This window comes from Podarcis gaigeae (assembly GCF_964106915.1).
Source record: "Podarcis gaigeae genome assembly, chromosome: 2".
NCBI lineage: Eukaryota > Metazoa > Chordata > Lepidosauria > Squamata > Lacertidae > Podarcis > Podarcis gaigeae.
In genome coordinates this window covers 8,705,066-8,718,946 of record NC_139679.1, presented here as the reverse complement: position 1 = coordinate 8,718,946, position 13,881 = coordinate 8,705,066, and the positions used below count along the sequence as shown (strand labels likewise).

The 13,881-nt window shown below is 45.9% G+C and overlaps 1 protein-coding gene and 1 long non-coding RNA gene across 5 annotated transcripts in view; both read right to left on the bottom strand.

Annotated features, from left to right (window-relative positions):
* AGAP2 (ArfGAP with GTPase domain, ankyrin repeat and PH domain 2) overlaps window positions 1–13,881 on the bottom strand; it is a 116,571-nt gene that overhangs the window by 39,136 nt on the left and 63,554 nt on the right. The window lies entirely within an intron of this gene.
* Window positions 287–3,254, bottom strand: LOC310840247. The gene is made up of 2 exons (XR_014561869.1): window positions 3,107–3,254; window positions 287–386 (listed from the first exon to the last, which is right to left on the bottom strand). It is a non-coding gene; the product is annotated as an uncharacterized lncRNA (long non-coding RNA).

Below are 13,881 nucleotides of genomic sequence, written 5' to 3'. Positions count from 1 at the left end.
CCACACCCCAATAAAAGCCCTGAACACTTTGGGTTTTTGTTTAAGTTTTCAGTATGTATGTATGAATATATGTATGCATGTATATAAGGTGCTCTAGCCTCTTGATTCATTTTTCCTGCATTTTTCCGTACCTTTCACAGATCCATGGTGTACTTTTTAAGAAGATGGGTCAACCAGCAATGTACACAGTATTCTAAACGTCGCTGCACCAGGGATGTGTGTAAAAGTTATTATGATAGAGGCAGTTTCATTTTCAGTCATTTTCCTAATAATCCCTAACATGGATTTTTGCTCTTTTCATTTCCATTCCAAACAGCAGTTCCAGAAAACAATTCTGTTTATGGGCAGTTCCTTGTTTCGTTTCCAGTAACATTTATCCACTGAATCTGCCATTGGAAAGAAAAGATCAGTTGCAAAGGGACGGGGGAAGTTTCTTAATCCCTTTGCCTCAAGACTGTTTTTACTGTTGCTGGAGAAAACATACAAGTGGGAGCAGAGAAGGCCCACCAACAGAACCTTCTGCTTGGATTATGAGACCTAATTATTTTCTCTCAGTCTCAAACTACAAGAACTCAGAGCCATCAGTGAATTTACAAGTCAGACAATATAAAGTCACATCCAGGATGGCTCTAACTTCAGAGTTTGCAAACACTGTTTTTGGCGCAGGATGCAAGGAGTAGATGGTCTTTTGGAATAATCTGGCAGGACCGGTGGCGTAGCGTGGGGGGTGCAGGGGGGGCTGGCCGCACCGGGCGCAACATCTGGGGGGGGCACACTCGCCGCCTCCGGAGTCGCTGAAGAGCCTCGGGCGCAGGCTGTAGCAGAGCCCCATGTCTCGCGGAACCGATGAGCTGTGCACGTGTCCAGGCTGAAGGCGTCCAGCAGGTAGCGGTTCTCAGCGCTCGCCGCGGTCCCCGCGCATCAGGGCTGCGGAGGGCGCGCCAGGCAGCCCCTCCTCACAGCTCCGCCGCCACCGCTGCAGCTGCTGGGCCATGTTGCATTTTCCTCGCCTCTCTGCCCTCCTCCTCCTCTGGGCAAGCGGCGTCGTTTGGGCAGCAGCGCCAGCGGCAACTCGCCTCAGATCACCTGACACGGACCCGCCGCCGCCGCCGTGGCTACCTTACCGTAAATACACCAGCCCAGGCAGCAGCAAGAAGAAGCTGGCAGCGGCGGCAGGTTGGGGGTTAGGGGCGCAAATGACTTGCCTTGCCCCGGGTTAGGGGGCGCAAATTACTTGCCTTGCCCTGGGTTAGGGGGCACAAATTACTTGCCCGCCCCGGGTGCTGACAACCCACGCTATGCCGCTGGGCAGGACTATTTTTATGTTAGGAGGAGGCTGGCTGGGATTGCCAGACATCAGAAGATGGGGATCTGGTGTCCTACACAATCCCTCATTACAACCTATTACCCTCTGTCCCTACAGCCAGCCCTTTCCCACTTTCCCAATTCCCACTTAGAGAAGTCCCAAATCCTTTCACGATGGTGGATCTGGGACAACAACATAAATACGGCACAATAAGCAGGTGCATAACTGTTAGGATCATTCCTGCAATTCTGGATGAAGGATTTGGGATACAGTCACACAGAGTTTTTGTGCGAATTCTTCTTCTTGCAGAACATACACACAAACACACAGAGCTGTGACTACAGAGAGTTTGATTCAAATCAGACAATCTGGGATTAGTTCCTTAATAGGAAGATGCTAGGGTTCAAGCCAAGCCCAGCGGCCCACCTTCTGATCAAAGGACTCCGTTGGCTGTCCCTTTAGAACAGGGCTGGGGAACGTTTGGCCCTTTGGGTACTGCTAAACTACAACTCCCATCAGCCCTAGCATGTGCAGCCCATAGCCAAGGATGATGGGAGCAATAGTTTAGCAACAACTGGGGAGCCAAAAGTTCCCTACACCTGCTATAGAAGGCTGATTATTAGAACGGGAAAAACACTCTTCCTGTGTACAGAGATACTTTCCTTTATTACCACTACTGTACTTTCAACCTGTTCCGGGGTTTGAAAAAGAGGTCAAGAGGCTGTGCCATGCCTCCAATTAAGCCTTGGCTACATATTCCCCTGCAAGGCCCATCCAGGAGGACCCAGGTGCTGGTTAATCTCCGGCCTCTGACTCACAGACCCCGGGGCGGGGGGAGCAGAGCGCATTCTGCAACCTTATGCCAGGGGCTTGGCGCGCACGTTCCAGTCGATTATGTGCAATGATGAGAGCTGACAGCCGCTAGTTGCCCGCTGTAAATGCTCAGAAGTGCGATCTGGTACCAGAGCACCCAAAACAAAGTGCATTTCTAATAAATCTCCCCTCTCCTCGCCTTGCTCTTTCTTTCGAAGCTTGCTGCATACCGATTCTCTGGGGCTGGTGGCTTTTTTGAAACGTCAATCAGAGAGGATCAAAGGGAAAGCTGGAGAAGTCATTTTACACCCTTATAATTCCTCCTGATTAACACATCTGCTCAGACAGAGGTTTATGGCTGGGAAGGAGGGAGAGAGGGAGAGAAAGAAAGAGAGAGAAGATGGAATCAGGGCATCAAAGACAGCCTGGCACAGCTGTCTAGGGGATTCTGTTCATACAGCAGATCCGAGCGCTAGCTGGGAAAGCGGGCAGGGGGGAGATAGAATCATGTCATCCTTAATGCTGCAGCTGGGGTTCAGACCCCCCCCTCCCCAGACACTCTCTGGAAGCAGGAAGCTTATTGCCTCTATGTTACTACAGGTAGCTAAGAGACAGAAAAATGAATTGATGGGGGAAGGATGAAACACAGGGCATTCAGCACTGTTAACTGATGCACCAATAGTCCTAATTCTACATCTTCAGCCTTGGATTCTAAAGCAAGTGTGGGGGACCTGTGGGCCCCAGATGTGGCTGAACTATGACTCCCACCATCCCTGACCACTGACCATGCTGGCTGGGGATGATGGGAGGTGGAGTCCAATAACTTCCAGGTTCCCCATTCCTTGGTCCCGCTGTACAAGGCATAGCATCCTTCCAGTGCTACCCCTATACTGTACATACATATACATACATCACTTTTAATCTGCAAAGTACTTTACAACGCCAGCCTCATTCTCGCAGGAGACATTCGTGAGAACGTTCACTTACTTCCACTTCAGAAAATGGAAATGTAGATTTAGAGATAAAGACTTGCCTAGAACCGCACAATGAGTCCACAATAGAGGTTAAACATGAGCCCAGCTCTCCCAGACTCAAAGCCTCCAGAACCTGGGTCAACTAACTGTCCCCTAGGTTCACAGACTCCTATAGTGAGAGGCTCATGACCTCATAATGGAGGAGGCTCATGACATCACAATGAGGGAGGCTCATGTTGCAACAAGCAGATCAACAGCAGACTGGGCAGAAGGGTAGATGTCATTTTTCTATCTATATCTCACAGTTTTGCCAATTAACTTCCAACCTTATGCAAGCTTACATTGCATTAGGGTCCCACTGAGCTTAGTAGTGTCTGATCTGTGGGTGAACATGCATGGGACTGGCCCATAAAATGTTTACCTGCAGAGGTTCCTTGGCACTCTCTGCAAATGCCCCCGGCAAGACAAATTGAGGCTCATAACTGTGAAGTCATGAATTTATATAATTATTTTGATTGACAACCATGAAATCAAGATTCACAACAGGTTAATTGATACCTCTTGATGTTCCAAGCACAAGTTGGGTGAGAGAGGTGTGTATTATACAAAGAAAATCAAGATAGCAACACAAGTTCAGCTCTCAACTCAGCCATGGCCCCTATCAACACTCATAGACCTGTGACTATTTTGCAGCCTCAGTTCCCCATCTGTTAAAAAGGAATGGTGTGTCTACTTTACAGGGCTCTTAGGGTCATCAGAAGGAAATGCAGTTATTTACAGTGTGCCATAGCAAGGACTGTAGATATGAACTAAACAATTTCAAAACTCTGTCTTGAGCTAACTCAAATGCTGCAACCTGCATAAATTAAGCAAAGCCATGTGCATATATCTGCATCATATATTCTGCTTTTACAGTGGTACCTCGGGTTAAGAACTTAATTCGTTCTGGAGGTCCGTTCTTAACCTGAAACTGTTCTTAACCTGAAGCACCACTTTAGCTAATGGGGCCTCCCAGTGCCGCCACACCACCACTGCACGATTTCTGTTCTCATCCTAAAGCAAAGTTCTCAACCCGAGGTACTATTTCTGGGTTAGCGGAGTCTGAAACCTGAAGCATCTGTAACCTGAGGTAAAAGGTAAAGGTACCCCTGCCCGTACGGGCCAGTCTTGACAGACTCTGGGGTTGTGCGCCCATCTCACTTAAGAGGCCAGGGGCCAGCGCTGTCCGGAGACACTTCCGGGTCACGTGGCCAGCGTGACATCGCTGCATCTGGCGAGCCAGAGCCGCACACGGAAACGCCGTTTACCTTCCCGCTGGTAAGCGGTCCCTATTTATCTACTTGCACCCGGAGGTGCTTTCGAACTGCTAGGTTGGCAGGCGCTGGGACCGAGCAGCGGGAGCGCACCCCGCCGCAGGGATTCGAACCGCCGACCTTTCGATCGGCAAGTCCTAGGCGCTGAGGCTTTAACCCACAGCGCCACCTGCGTCCCACCTGAGGTACCACTGTACTAATCACAGAAATGGACAAAGTTGTGAAGATCCTGCTTAGCTTCTCTTGCAGCTTCAAATATCTTGCAATACACTATCCTTACACTCCCATGTCAGCCCAAGAGGGCTGGAAATCAATAAAACCCCAAATCTTTTAATTCCAAATTCTTCGTATGCAACAACAGCAGCAAGAATACTCATCGCAAAGTATTGGAAGACACAAGATTTACCCACCCGGGAAGAATGGCAGATGAAGTTGATGGACTACATGGAACTGGCGGAAATGACTGGAAGAATCTGAGACCAGGGAGAAGAGTCGGTAGAAGAAGATTGGAAGAAATTTAAAGACTATTTACAGAAACATTGTAAAATTAAGGAATGTTAGAAGGATGCTGGAATGAATATAGGTGGTCTTAGCAGTAATGTTATAGAATTAAGTAAAATTGGACTATGAATAGGTGAGAATGTAACGATACAATATATTAAGATAAATTATTAAGATAAAAGCAAAAATGGAAAGGATTTGCTGAAACAATTAACTGAATTAGAATACAAAAAAGGGAGGTGTGCGGAGGTCAGGGAAACAAGCAAATGAAAGAAAAGATATGAAAAGATTGATTTGTTTTTAATTGTTTTTATTTTTATTTTTATTTGTATTTTGTATTTTCTGTTTTCTTTTTACTTATTTATTAAAGTTTCAAAGAATTACAAAAATATATTATTTAAATAATAATAATAATTCCAAATTCTTCACTCTTTATAAATCTCCATGTGGATATGGCGTTATTGCCGAAGCCATAGCCACCTGGCTAGATCTAATTCAGCCATCACATGAAAGCAAGAGACCTCTGCATTGACAAAACATAGTTTGCAATCAGCAAACCAAAATGAAAAAATGTGATTTGAAATGGCATTGCATGGTGTCTGAATCAGTTACATACACTCCACCTCCAGAGGCTCTGACATGGCATATACACATACATACATACTTCTATTTGCATGCCACCTTTTCACTGCCAAGCTCAAGGGAGCTTACAAATGAAAAACAGACAAGCAGTTCTAAACCATAGTTTAGAATAAAGCTCAAACCATGGTTTGGATTGGTACAATTCATGGTTTGAGGGGATGTCAAAATTAAGCAACCATTGTTCCAGCATTTGTACAGTTCTAGGGACGGTGAAACTGAAGAGGTTATGCAGTGCCAATTTTAAAGGTACCTTCATTCCATCATCTAAGATGTCAGGTTGCACAATCACACAGCCAGAGAAGACACACAACACGAGAAATCTAAAATCAAGTCAGATTATAAATCTGTAGAAGATTGTGACAACACAACACTACCAGTTCAGTATGTTTTCAGCACGGTTCAGTCTGAATCATGAAAAATGTTGGCTTTAAAAGGCACATATTGGCTAGTATCCTTGACAACTGCACCAACCCATCAGCCTCCACTCACTGGCTTGCTGATATTTGTGTACAACCAGTTGATGATCCCATGGTGACCACCGCTGTGGGTTATGGTTTCTTCCTGTACACAAAGAGCCTTTAGTAGTTTTAACGAAGAGACCCACTGCTCTAATTTGTCATATTCTGGACTCATGTTCTGAGCTGTAATCTCTCTTACCGCTGTGCCCTGCACTGTCCCACTAAACAGCAGCCTAGTGACCCATCCACAATACAGAGCAATGTTTGGTCCTCCATCCTTTTTTTTTTAAAAAAAAGGATTTTATTGTGTTACAAAACAAACAAATAAACAAGGGAAAATACATATTGCATCTCCCTTTTCGATTCATAGAGTCTGGACCCCCTAATCTCTTGCAGTGCCAATACAAATAAAGGACCTACTCACGTGATGCTGACACAAATCCTACACTAACACTATGCAAGAACATTAACCCCAATCTCCCTCCCTCCCTTCTTTTCCTCCAATTGCATGATGTCTATGACAACAGTGTCTCATACTGAACAGAAACGAACTGTGAAACAGACTCCTCCACATCTATTTGAGCATCACTACCAAAAAGAATAGTGTCCCTTTCAACCACTCTACGCTCTCCAAGGTCCTGAACTAACCAACACTTTCATCTCAGTATAGGCCAATCTTATGTTTGAGCTGTGGTCAAATTTTAGGGCTCTCTCTTCCACTATTTAAAACTTCTGCTGAAACTAGCAAACACTGATATGCTTGTGTGTGGATGTCGGTTCTCCTGTTTCTTCCTCATCATCTTTTCCTTCAGTCTTTGTTCCACATTCCTCTGCTCTACCTGTACAGACTTGATCATGCTACAACAACAGGGGCTGCCTCCAGGATCTCTCTAGTCAATACCGTGAGAGTCAGGACATTAATAATGTGTTGCAGTTACACAACTGAAGTTGCCATAAGCAGCCAGGGAGAGGCAAAGTGGCCGTGATGAGTGTAGCAACTGACGTGGGAGTGGGCTGCCATTCTGGCATTTGGCCTGTTCGAGAAACACACAAAGAGAGGCAGGAAAGAGAGCCTACATCTCCTGGCGACTTTCTGTGCTTCATACTTTGAAAATGATGGCAGAAAGCATGCTCTTAGCTCACCAGCTGTACACCTAATAAGGGTTGGCATCTCTCAATTATGCTGTGCTCAGAACCAAGAGAGCCAACTCACGAAGCATCTCCTTCTGAGAAGGTTTTCTCACAGAGGTTTGACAGGCACTCATCGGGGATTCTGTAGGTCATAGAGCAGGGGTGTGGACTGCTAGTCAATCCATTTGACTTCTTCCAAATCTAGAGCAGCACAAGAGGCACACACACCCTGCAAAATGGAAGCAATAACGGCAGCCTGTTTTATAAGTTGGTGCTTCTGTACAGATTGCTGCAATAATGCAGGTGGAGCAGTTAGAAAAGGCACTGCTCAAACACCAAGTATTTTATTATTATTATTATTATTATTATTATTATTATTTCTATTTGTACTAGCCAAGACTGGAAGGGACTGATCCTCTCAGCTGCCTGTCACCCTGGCTATCAAAGGACAGCAGCTCAAATACCCCTGGTGCTGTTCTCTGCAAAACAATCTATTCTCTGAGCCTTGAAAATCACATAGAGAGGAAGTGGGAAAGTGTTATTCTTCCAACTTCCTCCTTCAGCTCTAGGGAGAAAAAGGTAACCGTATTCACCACCTGATGACTAAGAGAATTGTGGGGGGGTGACCACTCAGGGTTTTTACTGGCATCAGGGAAAGACCATTGTGCCCGTGAGCACCATGTTGGTGGCCTCCTTTAAAGGAGCCTTGTAAATAACTTGAGATAACTGCCTGGCTTGAGATAAATAACTTGAGATAAGTGCTCATCCCCATGCTAGTCACACATGGCACACTGGTGACATAATCAAATCAGCTCTCCTCAATTCCACACACATTTCCCTAACTAGCAAACAATCCTTTCTTGACAGAAGCTATCGATATTAGAGGAGCTGTTTTCAGGTAAGAGTCAGAAAACTGTGATGAGCTTCTACCATAGGTTAAAATGACCCGGGGAACACTTCCTTGAAGGAAAGTTGGCATCTTATTTTGAGTGCTTGCCACAGTGAAATCCAAAGCAAACCATGGCCAACTGTCATGGATGCTTTGGTTGAGATTCCTGCATTGCAGGGGTTCCAACTCTACAATTCTATGATATCCATCAGAAGCTGCAGGAGCCAACCTGTATGTAAAGGATCTCCAGGATCTGTCCAACTTCTCAGTCCCAAGTCTTGTTTACATGGCAGCCCTCAGGCATGGGATATCAATAGCAGGGATGGGGAACCAGCACCCCTCCAGATGTTGCTGCACTACAGCTCTCCATTGTCCCCAAACCACTGGCTGTGTAGCAAAGAGTTGGGAGTCCAAGAGCATCTGCAGGGGAACCACTGATTTCCCCCCATTCCCTGTTCGATGTTTTCCATAACGCACAGCATCAAAATCTCTGGAGAATGGCATTCTGGGAAATGTTCCCACAGTGCCAGGTGGCTGAGAGAAGGCAAGAGCAACTGTCAGCAGAGCAGAGGGATAAATATGCTCCCCTTCGCGAGGCACCCTATAGATCATGGGGGCACGTTGATGTAAACAGGGACTCTGTGTACACAGCACAGCAGCTGTTTGCCTCCCTTGAAGACGAGTGCAGGGAAGAGACCTTCAAAGACACAATGGTGGGTGATGATGCCTCGACTCCGAGCTGAAAAGTTACTGTCAGCTCCTGCACTCTGAGTCACCAGCCAGGCAGCTCATTAAAACGTCAGCCCCTGCCAAACTCCGATGCCACAAATGGAAGTGAGTGCAGCGGGGAATGGGGGAAAGGGCGGGGGGACTGGGGTGGGGGTAATCTAGCAAGCATTGTTTCAGCCTGCGTGTGTCATTAACTCATTTTTAAAAGGCTGCTAAGAGGAATGAGCAGAAACGCCCCTGAGTGGGAGTTTGAGTGCTATGGAGCTCTTTTTATAAGAAAGAGGGGGGGGGGGACAAAGAGCAATGCCCTAGTGGGTTAAAAAAGTAAAAAAAACAATGGGGAGGGAATGAGCAGAACAATGTTCTTCTTCCATCCCTGACTCTGCCTACTGACTCCTCCTGGTGCTTCGCTGTTACATCCTGTCCTTGTAGGGAAGTCACCCCAAAGCGGATTGAGGATCAAGATCACCATCACCACCTGGGCTAGGGCTCTCTGTCAGTTTCCAACATGTGTTCTAGGTCACTCTGCCATTCCACAGGGCTCCACAATGAGGAAAATGCAATAGACCAGGCATGTCCAACAGGTAGATTGTGATCTGCTGGTAGATCACTGGACGTCTGCAGTAGATCACTGGTAGATCATAGGCTCCCCGCAAAGAAGCTGAACAACTGTGGCTCCCCTAAAAAAAGCCTCAATATTTTACCTCCTTAACAACTTTCTTTCCTCCTTCCTGAAAAAAGCTCAACAACTTTGTGAGTAGATCTCAGTCTCTCGGGAGTCGGCCACCCCTGCAATAGGCAATCTGTCCACTGTCCACTGCTGCTGATCTTCCCTTGCAATCAGTGGTGTGCGGTCAGTGGACTAGGGGGACTAGGCTAGTCCCTAAATGTTCCCCTGGCACCTCCTTCCCAAAGCCTGTGAAGTTTCAGCCCGGCTTAAGGTGGGAGGTGTGATGCTCACACAGTGTCCAAGAGCCCTCCTGCCACCTTCCCAAAGCCCACCCAGCTTTGGGAAGAAGGCAGGAGGGCTCCAGCATCCCGCCAGAGGCCTGACACCTTCTTCCCAAAGCCCAGGAAGCTTCTGCACAGCTTAGGGAGGGAGGCACGATTCTCCTGCGTGCAACATCAGGACATCGTGATGTCAGCTCCGCCCCCCAATCGCCCTCACAAGCTGGCACCTCTGGCCCTAACCGTTCCCCTACAGAAAAATTTCATTGCATGCCACTGCTTACAATGCACAGCCACAGCGGAGGATCATAGCCACACTATACCACAGGAAATAGTGGCATATGCATGTCTGATGCATAACACGAGTCAAGGAGCTGCAGTCAGTCCCAGTTTTCTGGCAAGCACAAATTCATAACGCACATAACTGAGCATATAACCTCATTTTTTTTTAGGTTTTGAACCTTCTCATGGGTGCTCCCCAGATTTGCAGTGTACATTCAGGCCACCATCTGCACAGAATAACAGGCCTGGCTGCCTTCTTTACTGATTGAGCTGACACCCAAAAGCAGCACCCCAGGAGGTGCTGAAGTTGTGCAGCTGTTGAGCTGATATAGAAAAAGCTTTCCCCCTCCTCACACATGCTGATCTTCTGTTTCAAATTGTGGCTGCAATATGTTTGTTGTTTGTTTTTATTTTTTAAAAAAAACCTCCTGAAAAATACATTAGTGCTGGCTGCCTTGTAATTTAGGGGGTGGCCTCAAGCAAGCTTAAATGAGAGTCTGGGGTGGAGAGTTCAGTCCAGGAGGTCGAAAGGAAAAAGTTGAAAGGAAAATTGAAGTCAAGTTAGAGTGTGCCTTTGCTGCCTCCTTGGCTGAGATCTGCTAGCTGTTTGTTACGTTTATATCCTGTCTCTCTTTCAAAGCAAGCCAGGTTGGCGTTTAATAGTCCATCCCTCTGCAGAGGGGCAGGTTAGGTCCAGAAAACATAAGAGGAGCCTGCTGACTCTGGCCAGTGACCCATCTCCTGCAGAATCCTGTACTCACAGTGGCCACCCAGATGCCTGTGGGAAACCTGCAAGAGCCCTCTCCCCTCCTGAGGTTTCCAGAAACTGGCATTCAGAAGCATTGGAAGATAGCTATTACACCTAATAGCCATTGCTAGCCGTCTCCTCCATGAATTTGTCTAATCCTTTTTTAAAGCTTCACAAACAGCCAACTGTCCTCTTTCCAGTCAACTTGTTTTTATAAAACTGGTCCTCTGGAAGGTTTTAAGGCAGGCATAGGCAAACTCGGCCCTCCAGGTGTTTTGGGACTACAATTCCCAACATCCCTGACCTGTTAGCTAGGGATCATGGGAGTTGTAGTCCCAAAACATCTGGAGGGTCGAGTTTGCCTATGCCTGTTTTAAGGAATTGATTTCTAGTTAAAATACTTTAATTAATTAAATACACTAACGGTGCTTGCAACCTTCAGGCTTGAGTGAATGCCAGCTAGTAGAGATGGCTTTGACATGCCTGCATTGCAGAGGGTTGGACTAGATGACCCTTGGGGTCCCTCCCAACTCTACAATCCTATGGTTCTAGGATCAAGGGCTCTTCTCCCTCTGCACCTTCAGTTACGTCAGAGTTTAGCTATGGAGCAGGTTAAGGAAGAATCCCCATTAACCTCTGTTACAGGTGTCCAAGAGACAAAGGGCACGAATTTCTAGGCGCCTCTCAAGTCACGAGACTGTGAACCTTAGACCTGAGCCAACCTCATTGTGTGATGCATCTTCTAGAACCAGGAAAGTGGAATGAGGGAGATTCTAGATCTGTACATTTGTGAGGTGGCTGTTGGAAGAGACCAGAAGGCAACTTCTGCTCCCACCCAGGCTGTGAAAGGTTTGCAGCCAGAATCAAAAGACTGGGGAGAGAAACCTCCTATTATTTACAGCAATAAATGGAAGCACAAAGCCTACACTGCAGGTGAGCCGGCATTCAAGCGTGAGCCCAGCCCACACCATCCGCTGCCGCCGGGGTTAGCTCAGCTGTTTCCTTGAGGATGCCAACTATGCAAGCTTCTGGTGTTGTGCGAAGGAAGGAAGGAAGGAAATGCAGGAGCGAAGGGAAATATTCCAGGAACAATGCCTGTGATTCTTTTAGGCGACTCTGCTGAATGAAATCCTTGCCTTTTGTCAGCTAGTGGAGATGGCTTTCCAGCTATGTGGACTTTTGTTTATCATTCAAGGAAAGGACATTAAACAGAGGAGAGGGTGGATGCTCAGCCATCTGTGTTCACTTTCCTTTTTAAAAAAGTGAGTAATGTAAAAGTGTATATAGAAGCTCACTTAACACACTCATTTAAGTTGTCCATTATTTTAAAAAAAATATAACCGCATTGTACTCACAATCAGAACTGCTCTAAAGCGACCGGGGGGGGGGGGGAGATTTCCTTGCACCCCTTCAGTGTCTGCCTTCTGCAATATGGGGTTCTAATGAGATCTGTGCCAAAATGGGACAACATTCCTGAACACACCCATTTCTGGCAACTTCTTTGGGACTGGGATTGAAATGGCCTCCTGATGAAGCATGTGACAACAATATTTCTGGAATCAGGCACAGACTCAATGGAGAGTGACTGGCTCAAGGTCACTCAGCAAATCCACTAGAGGCACAATCTAGAAATGACCCATCCAAATCATAGACACGGCTTGAAAAGAAATCCTATGGGGTGCCCATGGGAAACTAGTCCCAAAGCCATGGGGCAGGAAAAAAGCAAATTAGTGCAAAGAAAATGAAGGTACATTCTTTCACCTTTGGTGGACGTGCCCAAGGATTAAGGCTTTCTGGGAAATGATTTATAATGAAATGAAAAAGGTATTTAAATATACCTTCCTGAAGAAACCAGAGGCCTTTCTCCTGGGCATGGTTGGCCAATTGGTGCCAAAGAAGGATAGAACTTTCTTTATGTATGCTAGAACAGCAGCAAGAATACTTATTGCAAAGTACTGGAAGACACAGGATCTACCCACTCTGGAAGAATGGCAGATGAAGGTGATGGACTATATGGGATTGGCAGAAATGACTGGCAGAATCCGAGACCAGGGAGAAGAGTCGGCGGAAGAAGATTGGAAGAAATTTAAAGACTATTTACAGAAATATTGCAAAATTAATGAATGTTAGAAAGATGTCGGATAGAAACTAAGTTGTTTCCAGCTGTAATGCCTTAAGAGAATATGGAAAAAAAAGGTTTAGAAATAGGTTAAAATTTATTGATAAGGATTTGCTGAACTAACAATTTGAATTGGAATACAAAAAAGGGAGGTACGAGGAGGTCTGGGAAATAAGTTAATGGAAAATAAGTAATGGAAACTTTGTGTGTTTTAAATTATTTTCATTTTTGTATTTTTGTTATTTTTTCTTTTTGATTTTTATTGTATTACTATTGAAAACTTTAATAAATATTCTTTAAAAAAAGAAAAAGAAAAAAGCAAATTAGAACATACTGACAGATCACTGGATGATTTGTAGTATATCAGCAATAGCCACAACAAGAAGCCCCTTTCTTCATAAATGTTGGTGTTAGAATTCCTGATCTGTAGTAACTTAGCTGTGGATTTGTACTTCTAAATGGAGGTCTAAATGGAATGTGTGGCACCTACTATGCAGGAAGGTCTCTGCCCAAAGGAAGCTACAGTCGGAGGCTGACAAGAAGGAAGGTGTCAGCGAGAGGAAGAGACGGGTGTGGAGCAGAGAGGCAATTTGCACAAAAGCCTTTCCAGGAAATCAAAACTTGGGACACAGGCTTGTATCTGACATCAGAGTAGACCTACTGAAAGGAATGAGCACAACTAACTGTGACCCTGGCTCTGCTTAATTCCCCAAGCCACCATTTTGCATCTGGCTTCCATGGATGCACCTCTGAGTTCTAAAAAATTAAGTCGTTCCCGCAAGCTTAAAATCTGCCCACATCTGTCCTAAGCAAACCCACCACTGGCATTTTATCCACATCTGGGTCAGAAGGGACCCACCTACCCACAATTGTAGGTATCCAGAAACCTTACATAAGCCCCTGCTGGACTCTTAATCTTTTACAGAGAAGTTTCAGAGTTAAAGTCCACAGCAGAAAGGAACTCTCCTCCTGCTGGTGGACTGTAGATGTTACTTGGGTGGGTTGAGGACATCATCTTAAGATCTCCC